This window comes from Colobus angolensis, unplaced genomic scaffold (genome assembly GCF_000951035.1).
Source record: "Colobus angolensis palliatus isolate OR3802 unplaced genomic scaffold, Cang.pa_1.0 Scaffold352, whole genome shotgun sequence".
In the NCBI taxonomy this organism is placed as follows: Eukaryota; Metazoa; Chordata; class Mammalia; order Primates; family Cercopithecidae; genus Colobus; species Colobus angolensis.
Genome location: NW_012116844.1, coordinates 1,183,225 through 1,193,393, shown reverse-complemented (window position 1 = coordinate 1,193,393; position 10,169 = coordinate 1,183,225).

Genomic DNA, 10,169 nt, shown 5'->3' with positions numbered 1-10,169 from the left:
CGACGCCACGACGCCCTGGCGCCGCCGACGTCGCTGACGCTGCGGGCGTGAGCTGCGCGCCGAGAGCGGCAGGGGAGACGCAGTTTGGCTGCTGTGGGGATCTGTCGGAAGGTTAATAATGTCCTTGGGCACGTCGGCCTCCTCCTTCCTTATTCTTTCCCATGTGTAATTCCAGGACGCCCCCGGAGCGCAGATTCATCGAGGCATTTGGCCTAGAGGCCTGCGAAGGAGAAATAAAATACAGGCCTGGTAGGACCTTTAAGAACGTGGGCTTCACCTGCAAAACCAGAGCCCCAGTCCTTCATTCATCTGCTATCTCCTCAGGCTCTTTTCAGTGTATTGTGGAGTTCATTACCAGACTCTAAGCTCGCACGGAAGTGTACATCAGCTTTGTGATCTTAAACGCAAAACAAAATCAAATGGACTAGGAATTAACTCGAAGCAGAGTTGTGACACTTAAGTGGTTTCTTGCCATCAGCTTCCACGCACTGCTTTAATACGCAATTTTACAAGGTAGATTTTTTTTCGATAATTTGACCTCAAGAAATATATTAATTTTGTCTTTAAGTTGAACAAAGTAAAATGTTTTTAATATTTTAAAATATTAATTGGTTCTCACTTATTAGGTGGGAATTGAACAGTGAGAACACTTGGACACAGGAAGGGGAACATCACACACCGGGGCCTGTTGTGGGATGGGGGGAGGGGGAGGGATAGCATTAGGAGATATACCTAATGTAAATGACGAGTTAATGGGTGCAGCCCACCAGCATGGCACGTGTATACATATGTAACAAACCTGCACGTTGTGCACATGCACCCTAGAACTTAAAAGTACAAAAAAAAAGGAAAAGAAAAATATACATATAGACTGTGGTAGGGGGCGGCAGGGGAGATCAGTTTACTTGTTGAACTGGTTCATATGCATTTTCCAGGCAACAGAAAATCTAAATTTGAAAGGAAAAAGGTGAGGAAAGGGAAGCTTTAGTAGCATCATTCAAATGTGAGTATGTATTACTACATAGTCCCTGGAAATAGAAGGGGCTTACATTATGAAATACTGAAAGATCTAAGAGCTTTGAAACAAAGTTGAAAACACATTGCTCAGTGGTAAATAAAGCAATGTGGGGTTTCAACTGTGCTATCCAATGTGGGAGCCACAACCCCAGGTGGCTACTGAACACCTTAAACATGTTGGTCCAACTGGTATGTGCTATGAATGTAACATATACAATGCACTTCAAAGGGTTGCTATGAAAATAAAAAAGAATGTAAATATCTCAATAATTTGATATTGATTGCATTGAAATATTATTTTTAATATATCAGCTTATAAAATATATTACTAAAATATAAAATATTAATTGATATAATTTAATTGTTAATAATGCCTGTGTGTAAATGAAAGGAATAGGAAAGAGGGAACTAAAACTAAAAAACAGATTTAAAGGAGACCTTAGATTTGACATAATAGATTTCAACTATTTTCTAAAACTCTGAAAATTGATTATATCTAATTATTTCTAATTTTCAGTAAAATCTGAACACCTCATCAGAGATTCCTGAAAATTTATCAGCTCCCAAGAGCTGGTGTAAGCTAGCTCCAGCACACCACTGGGAGTTACCACTGGGGTTGCCTGGAAAACAAGACATCTTCTGGAGTGCCAGAAATGTTCTGTCTTCTGCTCTTTCTGGGTGTGTTCAAAAATTCATGAAGGCAGGCGGGCACAGTGGCTCACACGTGTAATCCCAGTACTTTGGGAGGCTGAGGTGGTGCATCACTTGAGGTCAGGAGTTCAAGACTAGCCTGGCCAACATGGTGAAACCCCATCTTTACTAAAAATACAAAAATTAGCCAGGCATGATGGCGGGTGCCTGTAATCCCAGCTATTGGGGAGGCTGAGGCAGGAGAATCACTTGAACCCACGAGGTGGAGGTTGCAGTGAGCCGAGATTGTGCCATTGTGCTTCAGCCTGGGCAACAGAGCGAGACTCCATCTAGAAAAGAAAAAAAGAAAATAATGAGGGCATATGCTTATTTGTGCAGTTTTCAGTATGTGTGTTTTATGTCAGTAATAAAGAAAATGTACATATAAATGATCAGATTTATTAAGCTTTTCACCAACAATTTTTTAAAGTTGGCAATAAAATTAAGAAAGTAGTTTAGAAAGAATTGAATTGCTAAAATCAAAATCTCCCAAAACCATTGTAAATGAAAGGGATAGGAAAGATAGAACTAAAAATCAGGAGAGATAAAAGAAGACCTTAGATTTGACACAGCCAATTTCAATGAATTATATCTAGTCATTTGTTATTTTGTTGGTAAAATCTTAATGGTCAAGTTGTCAAGTTAGCATACATTAGCAAAACTCTCAGCATGAGTCTAGCCAAAAGTTCACCATTCATATCTGTAGCCTTAATAGTCAGCACAGCTAAGAACCACAGAAAAGTTATCAGTGCTGACAATGTAAAGCAAAGAAGTTTTAAAAGTTAATAAATTTAAGCAGGTAATATCAAATTTGCAGTGGTTTGAGTCTGTGACATGAATTGATTATTCTTTGAAAACAAACAATACTTATGAATAGAGAGGAACTTTTTAATCTGATGAAGGACATCTGTGAACTATCTCCAGCTAGCATCATTTTTAAGAGTGAAAAATTGATTTTTCCTTAAGATCGGAAGGTGACAAGGATATTTGCTCTCACTATGTCTATTCAATATTATACTGGAGTGCAATAAGGCAAGAAAAAGAAATAAAGGCATAATGATTTCAATGAAAGAAATAAAGCTGTATTTCCAGACAACAATACAATTTCCAGACATCTACAGTGAAAACTATATAACATTACTGAGAGAAATTAAAGAAGATCCAAATAAATGGCGATTATATACCATATTAATGGATTAGAAGACCCAATATTGCTAAAATGTCAACTTTTTAAGTCTATATCAATATTTATCTATGGATTAGATGCATCTATGATCAAAATCCAAGCAGATTATTTTCTAGAAATCAGGAAAATAATTTTGCAATTTATATGGAAATGAAAAAGGCTAGAACTAAACCAATCTTGAAAAAAATGAGCAAATATTTAAATGACATATACTACAGGAGTTATAAAGTTATAGTAAGATAGTATATTACATGAAGATGGACAAAAATGGAACAAATAGAGGGTTAAGAAATATATCCACATATGTAAAGTCAATTGATTTTAAACAGTACCAGTGTACTTCAATGGGGAAAGAAAAATCTTTCCAACAATGAAAATGAAAACTGATATCATTGAGAGAAAAAAAAAATTATCCGTGACCCCTGCCTCATGCCACACCTGAAAGTTAATTTAAATTAAATCATAGACTTTGTGCCATGGACACATATCATACATATAATCCTTCAAGGGATAATGTGAAGGTTTCTGCTTCCAGCCAAGATGGAGTAACAGCAACTGGGTTTATGTGAAGGGTTCTCCTTCCAGCCAAGATGGAGTAACAGCAACTGGGTTTAACCTCCTGTCTGGAACAAGTAAAGAATCAGACAAAATATATGAAACAATGAATTTTGATACCTTGGTTATCAGATAATGAATGATAATGACCCCTGCATAACAGAAAACAGACAAGATGATCCCTGTGATTTCCTAAGCTTACTGCCTGAAGACAGGTGGTTCCAAGTCATGATACAAAGAACAGAAAACCCAGGCAGCTTCTAGCCGTCTCTGAGTTGAGGGAAGGAGGTGTCCAGGAAGGCCAAGGAAGCTAGAGTTCAAAGAGGAGAATCCTGCAGAAGAAATTAAAGAACAAAGAGAGCTCCATAAATCTTTAGGGGACCCCTTTAGTCTTCAACTGGGTAATGATCACTGTATACATGTATGAAAACTATCCAAGGCCAGGGAAAAGGACCACCTGGAAGCATGATAGGATATGATACTCAGTGCCCACAAAGAGCTCAGAATATTTCATGTTACCACCAGCTAGAGTCAAAAGTTTTATAATTTAAGAGGCAGTGAGTAAAGTGCTCAAAAGGTTTTGCCTCAGGAAGAGTTCAAAAACAGTCTTACACTGAACACTCCTGTGGACCTGTCAAACAAAGCTTAAAAGTAAGACCTGAAAGGATTGAATGTTTCCAGTAACTTAGTTCTGAGAGCCAAAACACAACTCAAGAATATTTATAGGCATACAAAACCTTCCAGCACTCAATAAGGTAAAAAGTTACAATGATAACTACAAAAAAATTGCTGAGAGAAAATAAAAAGACCTAAATAAATGAAGATACACTGTGTTCGTGAATCAGAAGATTTAATAATGTTAGGATGTCAGTTCTCCCCAAATTGATCTATAAATCCAATGCAATTCCATTGAAAATACCATCAGGCTTTTGTGAAGCAATTTGCAACCTGACACTAAAATTCATTTGGAAATAGGAAGGATCTGCAATAGCCAGAATGACTTTTTAAAAGAAAAACAAAATTGGAGGTAGATATTACAAGAAGTATAGTCAGGGAGCATTGAGTGCCCTGGAAATAAAGTCTTGTTTGCATTTGCTGGGTAAACCCTTTCCCCCTACCTCCACCAAAATGGCACTCATAGTACTCATGAGGCACAGGTTGACCATGCCTCTAACATGGCCTCCCAATCACTGATACACCTTAGGATTCCTAGTTCAGTTTGAATAATTGAGAGTCCTTGCTTTTGTAGGTACCACATAGTAGAAGTCAGTCCAATCTTTCCTGTCCTGTTTCATCCATCACCACAAAATACCTAAGTGACAGCTATGGGACTGTCTACAGGCAATGCCTACAAGCTGTTGACAAGTTTTTGCATGGGAAATGAAGAAGCTGAGGCCATTCACTGCTGTTTCTGATAGACTTCTCAGAAAGAATAAGAGAATAGTAATCAAATTGTGGTCAAAGCCATCTGACAGAGGATAACAGACCCAGGAATCAGTTAAATTCAAGGACTTGAAACGGTTTGCAAAAGCTGCACCAGGGCATTTTCCTTTGTGAGGGAAAGCTCCAGGATCAGTTCTAAAAGACAAAAGAATATTAATACTAATGTCCCTTTATCCCCCAGTGCCTTTCCAAGTACTTAGGTCTCAGTGTCTCTCTCTCTCTCTCAACACTGCCACAAAATTAATGTGTCCCATTCTAGTAACTATAACCTCTTTCCAATCATGCTTCTAATCTCACCTAAACTTTTCATCTGGAAGAGTCAGTCAAAAGCAAGAGTGACAAGGGAATTTTTATAAAGCATATAAAAACCCATTTGTCCCTCACCTCTGGCTTTTATGGGTAAGTGTCAGGGGCCTGGGTGGAGAATATCAACCCAAAGCAGAATAGTACGAGCCTGAATACTAGATATTGCTTCATCTCTGGTTTCCTGTGGCAGGTTCTCTGTCTCAGGAATCTCTTACTAAGAGGGCCAAATACACTTACAGCAGCCAGAGCCTACTCCAAGAAAACTCATACTGTCATCTTCAAAAAGATCTAATATTGACCTGATAGAATTCAGGAGGAGTTAAGCTGTAAGAGGAAGACATTGCTATTGCCATACCTCCTTAACAAACACTGTGTGCCTCTCTCCCTCATCTCCCAAGCTAACAAGCCAAAGTTCTTACGATTTGCATGATTTCTATTCATGGCAGTCACAAATTCTCTCCTTTTGCATTTAGAGATGCATATCTCTGTAACTATTTTCTGAAAAGGATCAGAACCTTACTCTTAACCCAGAATGGATCTTAGTTCTCATTGTTACAATGGGATGGGAGTGACACTGACCATCAGATTCACCCTCCTGCCCCCACCTCGATGAACCTATTTTCCAGTACTCAGCCTGCAACCATCTCCCTAGTTCCTCCTTGGTTGCAGAGAATGAAAGAGGGGAGGATCACTTATTGCTTGATTGACTAGACAGTTTGAATAATGTGGCTGCTACTAAATCCTACAGGCTTCCCTCAAATTATAACTGAATGTGGGAATGCTCTGGTCTTTCTTATTCCAGAAAGCCATGTCTTGTCAGTATTCCATCTTTATCACCAAAACTGGTAATAATAATAAGAGTCTGTAATTTTACCTTGCTAGAAAACAAGTTAGCATGCCACAGATTCATAGACACTGGCAGGAGATATGAGATTCCTGGGCTAGGGATAAAGAACAATTTATTAATCAGAGCAATAGCCGTAGTCAGAATAACAACATTTGTGCTAGTTCTTCAAGCCCTGATTCCCATAGAGCACACTCAGTGAGTTGCATTACCCAAGAGCGACCCTATTTAGGAAACCCCAGTATTTTCTAAAACCATTGCTAGAAAACCTTTTCAACCTTTTTCCAGTGGAAGACATTGTCTTTACTATCATGAACAGCCAACAAACCTGCCTTCTTCCCCAGAGGGAGACACTTTATTTTCCAAAGCTGTTTTCTATACGGAGTTTCTTGAAAAGACAGTCTAGAAAAAAAGCTGCGAATACAATTGCTCAGAAGATATGCAAAAACATAAGATCTATGGAGAATTATCTCCCAACACCTCCATAAATATATTCACACATAGACCTAACTGTAAAACCTAAATCTGTAAAGGTTCTAGAACAAAATATAGGAGTAACTTGAGTTACCTTAACAACCAACAAGGTCAGGGGTAGTCCAGAAAGCTTGACCCACAGGGACAGGGACAGGACTTTGGTGAGTCAAGCAGGGCATCTCCTCTGAAAAATCTAAGCACTCACTGTTAGGTGCAGAGCCTGCACTTGCACAACCTGAAAGCGAGCACCTCCTTAAATTTTTTCTTTTCCTACTTGGGCTTGCCATAATCTCCACACTGCCTCCTTTTCCTTCACTGACACAAAATCACAGAGAATGGCAGCATGTTTTGCTCAAAGCAGCAGTACAGCTTACTTACATCACAACCTGAACCGGCTATGTTTTCTGTCCTAAGCCCCATTCAAACGCAGCAGCATTCCATGTGATGTTTTATCTGCTGGATTAGCATTTGGAGGTATGGAATGTATGCTTCCACAACCCAAACAGACCCATGACATTGCACTTCCTTCTTTGTAGTAGCACATGGATTCTTACTAGGAATAATATCACCCCCAAGGGGGCAAAAATTGGTATTTAATGGTTTATGTGGTCTTGTAGTCTTCCAAAGGCTACACCACCTAAACAAATATACAGTACATCTGTGCTATCAATATTCCATGATGGAGAGGCAATTAGGGGTAAAATGTTCAAAAAGCTTCCTTACCAGGGCATTAATAACAAAAAGGTTGAGAAACACTGTAGCAGGAGAAGATGCAATAATAACCAAAAAAGACATTTTTTAAAGAGGATGTCTCTGCATGCCTTTGATCATCAGATCTCTGAAGTATTTACTGAAGTGTGAGTCCCAGAATCTTAGAAGAGTTTACTTTCCACCCTCTAGAATGTATTTGTCAAAAAGTGCCCATTATGGGCCGGGCACGTGGCTCACGCCTGTAACCCCAGCACTTTGGGAGGCCGAGGCGGGTGGATCATGAGGTCAGGAGATTGAGACCATCCTGGCTAACAGGGTGAAACCCCGTCTCTACTGAAAATACAAAAAAAAATTAGCCAGGCATGGTGGCGAGCACCTGTAGTCCCAGCTACCCAGGAGGCTGAGGCAGGAGAATGGCGTGAACCTGGGAGGCGGAGCTTGTAGTGAGCCAAGATGGCATCACTGCACTCCAGCCTCAGCAACAGAGCAAGACTCTGTGTCAAAAAAAAAAAAAAAAAAAAGTGCCCATTATGAACTTGGTTCTGTCAGATCTATCAAGTCATAAAGGTGAGTGAACAAAGCATCAGTTCATCACAAGATGTAAAAAGCGCATCTGGGATTAAACCTGAACAGGAGTAGAAGGTAGGAATAATCTACATGAGGAAGTAGCCTGTACCTCCATGTCACCCACCACAGCTGCACCAGGGCCCCTCCCCTCAGCTCACATCTATGACTTTACAGGAGTCCTGTATTACTAGTTGAAGGAAGGAGAAAATTAAGAGGTTGGTTTCCAGATAGGCTGTCTAGGTATAACAGAGCAAGACAAAAATAGATGGTAGCTGCATTATAGTCACAATGGGGGACAGTCTTGAACAAGTATTGAGAGAAATTTTTCCTGAGAAGCTGTGAGCAATGTCTCTGCTCACCCACTTTGTGTGAAAGAAGTGGCTCAAGATGAGACTTATATATGGACTATATATGGACTCGTGGATGGTGGCAAGTGACTTGTCCTGCTAATCAAGGGCTTAGAAGGAAATGTACTGAAAGGTCAGAGACAAGGAGATCTTAGTTAGAGGCATGTGGTGCCTATGGCTAAACATATGAAATTTTTCATATCATAAGTAATTTCCTATCAGATGGCATCCACCACAGAAGCAGCACAGAACAACTTTATGGACAAAATAATTCAGCCAGCTAATGTTAGCCAACCTTTGTCTTCAGCCGCCCCAGACCACATAGCCACATGAAAGAAGTGGTCATAGTAACAGAGATAGAGGCTACACATGAGACCAAAAGCATGTACTCCCTCTTACCAAGGTCAGTCTAGCTACTGTTGCCTCTGAATGTCCTCCATGGCAGCAGCAGAAACCAGTATTCTTGTATGACACTATTCCTTCAAGTATCATTCCAACAACTTAGCCATTTGATGGCAGGTTGATTATGTTGAGTCCCTTCCATTCTGGAAGAGCCAGTGAAATACACAGATCTGGAAACCAAAGGATGCAAGCAGGAAATATTCCAGCTAGCATCACTCCCAATAACCACTAACGAGCTTTATGCATCTCTTCCTACAATCCTGGACTTCAAAACCTTAGATATTTTGATTCCCAAAAGAGGCATAAGAAGCCTCCTACTGAACTACAAGCTACAGCTGCCACATGGGCACTCTGAACTTTTCATTTCCAGGAACCACAAGGTTGTAAGAAGGAGTCACAGTCTTGGTAGTCTAGGTGACACTGACAAGCAGGATGAGGTAGAGGTAATGTTAGACAGTGGTGGTGGAGAGGAATATGTGTGAAATTCAGGTGATCCACTTGAGTGCCTATTGATACTTCCTTGCCCAATGTGACTGTGAATGAGCAAGTGCAGCAAACCTGGCCTGAAGTTGACAAGAGCTATAGAGGAGCTGTACTCCAAATGTGTAAGGACAAATACATGTAAAGCAAAGAGGGGACTGTAGCAGACACGAAAACATGGCCACTTACAACTCCCTTCAAGAAGGAACCTGCAGCAAAGAATATAGACCAGTGAAAACCAGCTATGGATGTCTTCAGGATTTGTCTTAATAAATAACTTTTGAGCTGAGGCCACTTGCCTCCTGGGCATCCTCCAGCTGATGACTCAGCATGCAATGATGTAAATATTTGCTGTTTCTGGCCAGTGTGAGACTCCTCTGTGGACAATATTTGTTTTTGAGATCACTGGGCTTTCTGATACATTCCCAGAGCTACCCCCACGGTCTGATGCTCTTTCTATATAATCCTCTTTCTTTTCCCCACTTTTTTCACAGGTATCAGACCGGCATCACAGTCTGAAAGCTTTCTCTGCCACTCCTACTCTCTTTCCTTTAACTTTCACAATTATAAATCTCCTTCACTTAGAACTCCATTTGGCATATGCATCCTGGAGGACCCAAATCAACACAGACCTAGCCATAAAAACAAAAAACATAAAGCTATGAAAGCAAAAAACGTGAAGAAAACATAGGTGAATATATTAATTACCTTGGCATAGGCAACTTTTTTTTGACAAGACACAAATTACTAACCATTTGAAAATTGATAAACTGGATTGCTTTCAAATTTTTAAAAATGTGCATCAACAGATGAATAAGTAAACTATGGTATATTATTACAATGGAATACTGTCCAACAATAAAAAGGAATGAACTTTTGATACACAGAACCATTTGGATGAAACTCAAAGGCATTACACTGAGTGAAAGGACCCAGTCTCAAAAGGTTACATACTATATGATTCCATTGACATGACTTTCTCAAAAAGACACAACAGTGGTAATGAAGAATTAATCAGTATTTTCCAGGGATTGGAGGTGGGAGAGGGGGTAACTATAAAAGAATAGAATGAGGAAGTTTGGGGGGATAGAATGAGGAAGTTTGGGGGGGGATACGTGTTCTGTATCCAGATTCACGTTGGTTATAC